Below are 10,655 nucleotides of genomic sequence, written 5' to 3'. Positions count from 1 at the left end.
GGAGACAGACATATGGGATCTGTAAGATGCCAGAGGGTAAAAGCTCTTAGTTTGCAACTCAGAACCCATGTAAAAGGATCAAAGTAATGGCACCTATCAGTAATTCCAGCATTCCCATAGCTGGCTGAAAGGTGGAAAAAAGAGAATTGCCAAGAAGTTTCTGGATCTGAAGTTCACAGAGGCACACAAACAATAGCACTCTGCCTCAAAACAAGGTAAAAGAGGAGAACTAAATAAAGCTGGAAAGTCGTATATATATATATATACATATATATATGTATATGTATATGTATATGTATATGTATACGTATATGTATGTATGTATATATTTGTGTGTGTGTCATAATATATTTATGATGCAAGCATGTACCTATACAGAGAGAGAAACATATATATATATATACAAATAGCCATAGGAAACATGTAATGACACACATACCATACATGCACACATCCATAGAAAGAATACACATGCATTCACATTGGTGGAACAAACACACACACACACACACACAAGCACACAGGCACAAACACATGCATATACACAGAGAAAAACACAGTAACACGGCCATGGCAATTGTGCCACTCATATAGCTACATAATATACATACACACAAAGTTATTTTAAAAATTAAAGGAACATATAGCAATAGGGCTGGATTTAGCAAAATCTTATAACAAAATTTTTACAGGATGGACAGCCTTGGTTTTTAGTAAATGAATGTAAAGAAGATAAAAGCAAAGGGATGCCAATGTTTTGATGACATGATTGCTCTATATAGAATGACCATCCCTCCTGCTTTCCTTGGGCAGTCCCATATTATGTTCCTTCTAAATAACTAGAATGCTCTGATCATTTTTAAAGTATCCTCATCTGTATAATTATACCTAATGATTCTACCCATCACCTAACAAGATTACAGGAGAGCTTCCTCGCACCCAACTGAGTTTTACTTGATTAAAATCTGGAAGGAATACAGTTCCTAGTTATTGTGCCCTTGCTGCTCATTAGTTGGCTCATCTGGCCACATTAAAGTACCACCAACGGCATACCTTAAACACCAGGCGTGTGCTGTCTCAATTCTCAGGTATGAATCTGAGACTGAGGTATTGGGCTTGCTTGCTACTGAAGGCCGAAAAGGAAGATCTTCTTGGAAGCATATTTTCTAGAACTGTGGTTTCCTTTTCTTCACCCTTTGCATCGTTTTCCTCATCATGAATGGATGTCCAAATGACCCCCTTTTATAAAAATTCACACTGATGAAAAATGACCTGTAATTTGATTACCATCACAAAGACTCTCCATATGCATCTTAATGTAGTGTTTACACAGATTATAGTTAGAAGAAGATGGAACAGCTCCTCATAGCCATTACAACTCAAAATGACAGAGAAACAATTGGGATCATTGATGGCTTGTTTCCAAACAATGGTTAATATTTGAGACTTACAAGGGCACGATTTGGTGGGATCAAAATACCTAAGCACAATGACCCTCATAGTCCCTGTCAATGAAAGTGTTCATGGAGATGAAAGCTCCACAGTAATCCACTGGTCATGGGAGAGGTGTCCAGCATCCCCAACAGCCACAGTGTTTTCTTTACAGTTTCCTTGATAGCTGGCACAATCTGTGCTGAGACAGAGATTATGGTTTGGACAGAAATATCTGTTGCAATTAAGGATAGACCTCCTCTCAGTATCACTCCTTAGCTACAGAAAGAAATATATGGGTACAGGCATCTTGCATCATGGCATTTGCCTTATAGACCTGTAGACCAAAAAGAACAAGTACATTGTAGCTCTTGTGTAAGACTAGGAGGACTGGTCTTGGCAATGAAAATATGGCCCTCCAGAGAAGTGGCCTTGTGGGCAGAAGGAGGGCTGAGAAGCTGGGTGATGAGTGGCACTGTATTCCAACACCTTCTTTAAGTTTATTTTGCCATTATTATTTTGTTTGTTGTGCTGAGTAGGTTTAATTGTCAACTCGATACAACCTAGAATCACCTGGGAAGAGTATTAACCAGGATTTAAGTAGACCAGTGGGAGCAACACTAGCTGAAAGCAAGCAACCATTTAAGCCAGCGTGAGTGCTACTTAATTCTCTTTGCTCTTGACTCTAGGTATTATGTGACTAGCACTCGCTGTCCCCCTAAGAAGGGCTGTGACTTGAAACCACAAGCTAAAGAACTCTTTTCCTTTCCCTTGTTGCTTTTTGTCAGAGCAGTTTTCCACAACTACAGGAATGAAAGTGAAAGACTTACCCTGGTGTGCTTTGACTCAAGGAATAAAGGGCATCCCTTTCCCAGAGAAGCAGAAAGTCTAACAGGATAACTAATTTTTCTTCTTTCTTTCATTCTTCCCCCTCCTTTGCTTCCTTTCCTTCCCTTTTTTACCTACTTTTCTTCATCTCTTCCATTTTTTCTTGTCTTTTCTTTTTTCCTTCTCTTCCTCCCCTTCTTTATTTCTTCCTGGAGAAGGACAGACTCTTCCTCACTCTCCAAAGCCCAGATGGCCTCCAAATCAGGAGCCACCTGCCTCGGCCTTCGTTCCTAGAATTACAGACCTGGATCATGTCCTTCATCTTATTTTCTAATAGGGACAACCATACCTTTGGCACGGTTTTTAGTAAACAGTTGGTTTAACCATTGCAAGACAAGAACATATTCTAACTTGAATGGTGTTCTTTTTACAGTTTCAACCTGTTTACATATTTATACTCAACTGGGAGATGTGCTAATTGCTCATGTTAGCCTATTATTATTTCTCATATATATATTAATAGATTTGTAAATTTAATGGAGAAGCAGAGAAGAAGCAACAACTTTATCCTATCTTTTCCTATCGCAAGGAACTCTACTAAATTCTAAGCCTTATTGTGCAACATCATATCCTCTTGGTATATGGATGATTTTTATTTCAAGCCAATGGATGAACTTCTGGACCCATTTTAAAATATCGTGTCTAGTTAATGAACATATCACATTTAAAGCCACTTATACTTGGAGGAGGATGTTAGAACCAACATGTATCCAAGTTAACAGCAATCATGACTGCTTCTCTTGGAGCTATATTTTTTTCCCTAATGATTTTTTTCCTCTCTCCTCGTTTTCCTTTCCGTGGCTAAAGACATCTCTATACTCATCCTCATGAAAAGGCAATCTATCCCCTTCATATTATTCATCTGCACAGATGATTAATTCCCAGTAGGTTATAGTACAAACCTTTAGCCTATTATTCTCCATGGATTGATTGCTGAGGCCAGCCTCAGGCAGGGTTCAAAAAATTAGACTCATAGAATGTTTTTTAAAATTGCCTCAGGGAGAGGTAGATATTTTGAATAAATTGATTGCATGAAGAAACTATTCAAAACCAGAAAGAGGATCCACACGGAGTGTGAGCCCCTTTAGTATAGCAGCAAGGAGGTGAGACACCCATGTCCTTAACAGCAAGCATAGAGAATTGAAATCTAAGTTAGTTATTTTCAGCGTAAGAGCTGAGGGTTCTGGCGGCAAAATGTGAGTGAGGTCAGTGGACAAGACACAGTCCAGAACGGGCAGACAGAAAGAGTCATAGAAAGCAAAAGCAACAAAGTGTTTTCCAAGGCATTTACAATGGTACTGTGTCTTTCCTTCCCAGCAATATTGACAAATGGCAGTAGAGTTCCACTCCATCAATGAACTGGAACTTATATTGGCTGCCAGCTGCAGACCAAATGGGGACATCAGAGGATTAATGAGAATCTGGCTGCTACACTGATTGTTGCTGTAGAAATGCATAGCTCAGTAGGGTGAAATGAAAGATGTCAGGTACAATCGTTTTCAGCCCAAGGCTGACAATAATGGGAAGACAGAATGTCTCTTTGCATTTAGAAAATCAGTGGGTTTTCATATCCAGGGCCTCTGTGATAGGCATCCACCATCTGCTTGGGGGAGGGGGTGTGCACCTGTGTACGTGGCTTTTGGTAGAACTGTCAGCATGAATCCAAAAGGACTGCAGCAGAAATGACCCAACTCACAGTCATTGTGTTTCAGCGACCTCAAGCAGCCTCACTGGCTCTGGCAACAACTGCTGTGAAATAATCCTTGACACTGTGTCCCTATAAGTAATATGGCTATTGCTCTGCCACACTGTTCATTTGTTTTACGGGAGTGTAGAGGGCTTAAGATGTGTTCTGTTGGTCATATTCTTTTGTTAGAACAAAACAACAACAAAACCAAAAAATCAAACAAAACAAAAACAAAAAATCTCCTCACTTTTCTTCAAATACACACATAGGATATTCTGCACACCTACCTAATACTTGAGGAGTTTAAAAATAAAAAAAAAAAAAAAAAAGAAGACAAGCCAAAGAACAGAGAACAATGTGCAAGCAGCAGAAGCATGACCACAACCCTCATGGTCTCAGAGTTCCCTGGAGAAGACTGTTCTAAACAGCCCAGACTGCAGTTAAATTTTAGCAGTGTGCATGATTGAAATAGTCTGAAGGGTCCCAAAGGAGAGAGGAGCAGATGCAAAGCATGTGCAATGAGAATACAAGTTGAACACTCTCCTCAGCAGCAGGGAAGGAAACGGCCTCTTCATGAACCTCTTGTTGGGGTCACAGAGGATGCTGGTATAAACTTTCATTATCTCCATATAACTAATCTGTGCAAGTGAAGACACCAGGTATTTATTCAGGTGTGGGATGAAGGGGCAAGACCTCACAGTTCATAACAATGACCAGGTCCTACTTGTAAGCAAGCACAATGAGTTGGAATGAGAAACACAGAATAATATAGCAGGGAGGTGGAATAACTTCTAGATGGGGTCCCTCAGGAGTCATGGGAGTTATAGCATTTTTCTTCCTTGGTCAGGAAAGCACCCATGCTGGAAGCCCAGATACTCATGTAACATTTTTCCAATTCTTAGAGAATTTCATACATGTATATAATGCATTTTGATCAAATCCAATCTTTATTACTTCCCCTCCAATTCCTTTCCATCTTCACCATTTTCTCTCCCAAATTCACTGTCTTTCTTTCTTTCTTTCTTTCTTTCTTTCTTTTTTTTTAAAGCCCACTGAATCCACTTAGATCTGCCTATATGTGCCCGGGTATAGGAACACATACTGGAGCATAGGTAGACTTCCATGGGCTGCATCTTGAAAGAAAATCTCCTCAGTCCTCCAACATTAATCAGTTGTGAATATCTTCAGCTAGAAGAGGGACTTTGTGAGCCCCTTCTCCATCCATGCTGGGATTTTGGCTGACTTAATCTTTGTGCAAGTTTTCTACTTACATCCCCAATGGATGTGGGTACATAGGTATAATTTCTATACCATGTCAAGCAAATACTATTATGTCACAGACCTTTACAACTTCTGAGTCTAACAATATCTCTACCATTTTTATCATGATAATTCACGAGTCTTAGGGGGAGAGGGTATGATGTAGAACTGAGCACTCCAGAGTTTCTCATCCCCAACATGTTGATTACTTGTGGTCTCTGAAATAATCACTATCTACAGCATAAGGAAGCTTTGTTGCAGCAGATTTGATTGCACTCTGAATCCCTGCAATTGTTAATAAAATCAATCATGGATTGGGTGGAGGAACCAACAACTAGTTAACAGGAAATAGCCACAGAGAATAAGAAGGTGCCAGGAATATAGATAGAGGTGCACGGGAAGGAGTTGGGAAGGACTTATAAATTCATGGTCTTTTTTGGTTTGGGATAAGTAGAAAGACTGTCTCTTGCTGTGTCTCTAGCCAAAAAGAAAGGTCAGCATGCTGCTTCTTGGCTTCTCTGATCTAATAGGTTTTCACCCCAACACCTGAGTCCTAAGTCTTTATTGCTAAATTGAACAACTTAGTTAAAAGCAATAAAGCTTTACTAATGATAGTTGAGAGAAACTCTAATATAAAGATAAGAATTTGTGGTTTAATTTAATACTAACTGATGAACTATGAACTATGTTCATTTAGCAGAGTAAATTTTTCTTTTAGGTTCTCCCCTAGGGACTTTGAATTAGACAATAGTGGAGTCTTGGTTCAGTTAACAGTACCATATATAAGTTCTGTATTATGGAGCAGGCTTTAAATCTATTCAGAAAAGTGTTTGGTTACTCTGATAACATTAGTGCCCCTATTACAAAAGGAGAAGTATCTTCACCAGGCAGTTGTTACTGTGGTTCCAGAGTTAAGAGTTAAGTAAGTGTGGTAGTTTTAATAATAAATGTACTTCACAGTATTCATTTTAATACTTCCCACTGCATGGGAAAAGGTATAGGGAATTGTAGCCTTGCAAGGGAAGTTGAGAGTTTAAAGCCTCAAACCATTTCTAGTTGACTCACTCTGCTTTTTACTTTGTTTAAAGATGTGATCTCTCCATGTCTCTCTTCTGCTGCCATGCTTCTCTTAGTAAGAGAGCAAGCTGGACCACAGCTCTCTGCTTCCACTACATGAAACTGGTGCTTTCCTGCTCCTACCGTAAGAAACTGTTTTCGGGATGGAAACGTAGGAGTGATGTACTGAGCACAGAATGAAGGAGAAAGCCACTGTGGCAAAACAGGCAAACAAACATACAAACCACACACACACACACACACACACACAGAGAGAGAGAGAGAGATAGTTGTTGCAAGGTAACTCTTAATCTAGCTAAAGAACCAAGCGGCACATGCAGAGAACATGCAAAAAATTCAGGGTCACCTTGAGATATTAACCTCCAGATTCCATCCCACAGGGCTGCATGGAGAGGACAGTCGGGTGGAAAACCATAGCATAGGGAAGCTCTGTGCTGAGCATTTCTCGTCATTGTGTACATATTTACTGACACCATCATGACTTGGCTCTAGTCAGAAGCTGAAGTGCTTGTTCTGTGATATACTGGCCATGACCAGAGCCTTCATCTCCACTTTTACATTCTTCTGTGAATACATGGATAGCATCATTATAATGCAAGCCTGACACCTCCTTTGGAATAGGGTCTCAATAAAAATAAGCTATTTTTTTAGTTCTGTTTTGTTTTTTAAGGTAAACACAATAATATCACATGGAGATGAGGCACAGTGATGTTCTCATAGACATCCATGACCTCACAAAGCATTTCTATGTTTACATAAAAAAGTCTTTTGTTCTAGATAATTTTCAATATGGGGTACCAGCTTGTCAATTATTGCCACACTGATATACAAGAATACAGATGACTATTCATTCTGTGTGACTTATGTCTTTGCATTCATTGGCTAATTTCTCCTGATCATCTCCCCAGACTCTCTTGAACCTTTGGTAACTGTTTTTTCCTTTTTTGCTTCTAAGAGGTCAACTTGTTGAGATTACATGATATCATGCAGTATTTATCTTTCTGTCTTTGGTTATTCCACTTATCATAAAAATATCCATCTTTTTTTTTAAAATTATTGCCTGAAATGACAGTTCAGTGTGTTTTTACAGTATTCCACTGTGAATGCTTCTCATTTTTGCCCCATTCATCAGTTTTTAAATACTTAAGGCAATTAAATGTCTTTGTTATTGTGAATGGTGTCCACCCTTCTTCAACATCTGTTTCTCCTTTTTTATACTTTCCATTTTAGTTTCATAGTCTACAACCATACTACTTCATTCACATACAAATATAAAACATTACTAGCTAAGATTCCCATCATATGGAGTGTGAAAAGGGCTTTCTCACAGAATGTGATCTAAGAGAGGTTGCCCCCACAAAGCATCAAGCCTTTCATGACTTAGAAGTCATAAACAATCACATCTATGATTCATAATTTTTCTTTTTCATTTTGGTGTTTTGAGACAGAGTTTCTCTATACTTCTCTGGCTGTTCTGGAACTCACTGTGTAGACCAGGCTGGTCTTGAACTCATAGAGATTCACATGACTCTGCCTCCATGAGTGCTGGGATTAAAGGCATGCTGCACTACCACCCAGCACATTAATCCATTTTTAATTAAAAGACAGTTAATGATGCAAAGATTAAGATATACAGGATGAGTATAAAATATTTATTATATATTTCATTCTGGGAGAAATCACTTGCACAAGAAACCAATGACTCACAAGTTCCCGTTCAAGGATCCACACTCAGGCTGCTCTCAGTGACCCGATAGGAACCAAGAGAGCAAGCTGGGGTCTGGGACCCCAGACCTAGTCTCTCACAGGTCATGTCCACACCTGTGCCATCATTCCAATGGGTGTGGTCAGTGCAACAGGTGCAGGCAGGGTAGTATCTCACTACACAGAGTCAATAAGTATATCCCATGCTCAGGAGAGGGTAAAGACCTAAGAATAATCTCTTGGAAGAAATCTAAGAATTTTTGAATAGATTTGCAACTTTTATAGACTTATCAAATATTTATTCTTGCTAGCTTGAAAAGTGAAAACATATGATTTTAATGTGTGAGACTAAAGAACTTTTTAAAGAAAGAACTATTTATATTTCTTTTCCCTAAACTTTTTGCTGTGACCTTTTCTGATTTCTCTCAAGGGGCTTTGATCTTTATGAATATGAATTATAAATATTTTAGATGGATATCTTAAAATGTTGAGACTGTAGTACAAATATTTTAAATCCCTGGTTCACATATCTAGAACTGGCATGTGTACTTGTTATACTGAATGATTTGCTGTGGTTGCATTAAGGGCAACAACAGTTCATTTATTCAAATTCCCTTAGATTTTAGTTAATGTCAGTTTCTTCTTTGGGATTCCACCCAGCACACAACAGTACACTCTCTTGTTATGCTTCCAAGGGATCATATTAGATATAGCATTGTTGTGTTTATTCTCTTACTTTTAATGGGTTTTATAGTTTTGAGGGCCAAACCTGCCAGTTAGTTTGAATAATACTCCTTCATTAGAATTTGTCGGATATTATTGTTGTGATTAGAAAAGAATTCTATTTTCCTGACAGGGAGATCACAGTAGCTGATTGTCACTTTCATTGACTCATATCAAGGACAGCATTCCGTATCTCTCTGGTGATCAATGTCTATGTCCATGATGTACGTATGTCAAGTTTATCCAGTGGAATTTATTCATCACCTGTCCACAGCAGTTGCACTCTCCCACAGTCCTCTTTGGAAAGAAATAATATACAGCCAAGGAAAAGGATAGATGTATGAATATTCCCTTTCTTTGTGTTAAAGTATAAAATATTTGGACTTCCTCTGGGAGCATTTGTTCTTATTATTTGTTTATTCATTCACTTATTCCATTCAGATTGTACCAATTATTAGCACTTAGAGTGGTTCATATTGACGTAGCTTTCAAACTGTCAGAGGTTTAATGTCTTCACTTAGACTCTCTGATGCTCTCAGTCACTCCAGGTTCATCTTGGAATTGGTCATTTCTCCAATGAGCTATCAGATAATAGTAGCTTTGTTAGTTGATGTTTCAATTTCAGTGATGAGACACCATAACCAAGGCAAATTAAAGAAGAAAGAGATTATTGTGAACATACAATTTCAGAAAATGCTTCCACGATCATCATGGTGGAGAGCATGGCAGAAGGTAGGAAGTCATGGTACTGGAGCTGAGAGCTTCATCCACAAGAGCAAGGTAGAGAGAGGGGCACTAACCACACATAAATTGATGAAAAATAAAAATATTAATGCTTAGGTTATTTTCAGGACTACTTATATTTCACCTTTTGATCATTTTAGCTGACAAACTATGTTAAAGCACTAACTGATGTATATGTTTATATCACAAATATTTCTCATTTTCAAAGTGATTGGTATAACTGAATAGAGCATTCTCAGTAGAAGAAATTAAAATGGCTGAGAAACATTTTTTTAAAGCTTTCATTATCTTTTGTAATTAGGGAAATACTAATTAAAACAATTATGAGACTTCACCTCAAATCATCCAGAATGGCAATGATCATCAAATCAACTGACAAGTGCTGGTGAAGACATGGGGAATCTTCTTTGCTTGTGAGAATGAAAAGTGCTGCAGCCATGCTAGAAATCATCATAGAGAATCCTCAAAAAACTAAAAGTAAACTGACCATTCGACCCAGCTACACTATTGTTGGCATATGACCAAACACCTTACTCCATAAGACCTTGCACTGCCATCTACATTGTTACCATATCCACGTTAGCTAAGAAATTGAAATAACTTAAATGTCTTCCAACACATAAATGGATAATGAGAATTTGGTGTACATACCCAACTATAACACTATTCATTTATACAGAAAAACTAAATCCTGAAATTTTTAGGTAAGTAAATAAAACAAGAAACTCTTACATTGGATGAGGTAAGCAATACCCAGAAAGACAAACACTATGTGTTCTCACTCATCAGAGGTTCCTAGCTCCAGATCTTCAGAAGTAAAGAAGTAAACACAGAAACCACGAAAGTGGTGTAGAGGGAAGACTAGTGATATACAGTTGATACAAAATGGGGAAATGAGAAATATGTGGATGGGGAGGTCAATTTAGAAGAGGAGGGATGAGGAAGAAATAATACAAAGGATGTTTCATAAAGCCTCAAGAAATCATATTGTTTTATATTACCTATATAATGTATGTCACATATTACTAATTTCCACTTTATTTCCTTTCTCCAACCCTTTCCATGTGTCCTCATCCCAATCTCGCTAATGGCTTCAACCTCCAATCCCCTCCACGTTCTTCTCATTCCTTCTAAAATTGAT

This window comes from Phodopus roborovskii, unplaced genomic scaffold (assembly GCF_943737965.1).
Source record: "Phodopus roborovskii unplaced genomic scaffold, PHOROB, whole genome shotgun sequence".
Lineage (NCBI taxonomy): Eukaryota > Metazoa > Chordata > Mammalia > Rodentia > Cricetidae > Phodopus > Phodopus roborovskii.
The sequence above is the reverse complement of the archived record's forward strand: the minus strand, read 5'-3'. Positions refer to the sequence as shown.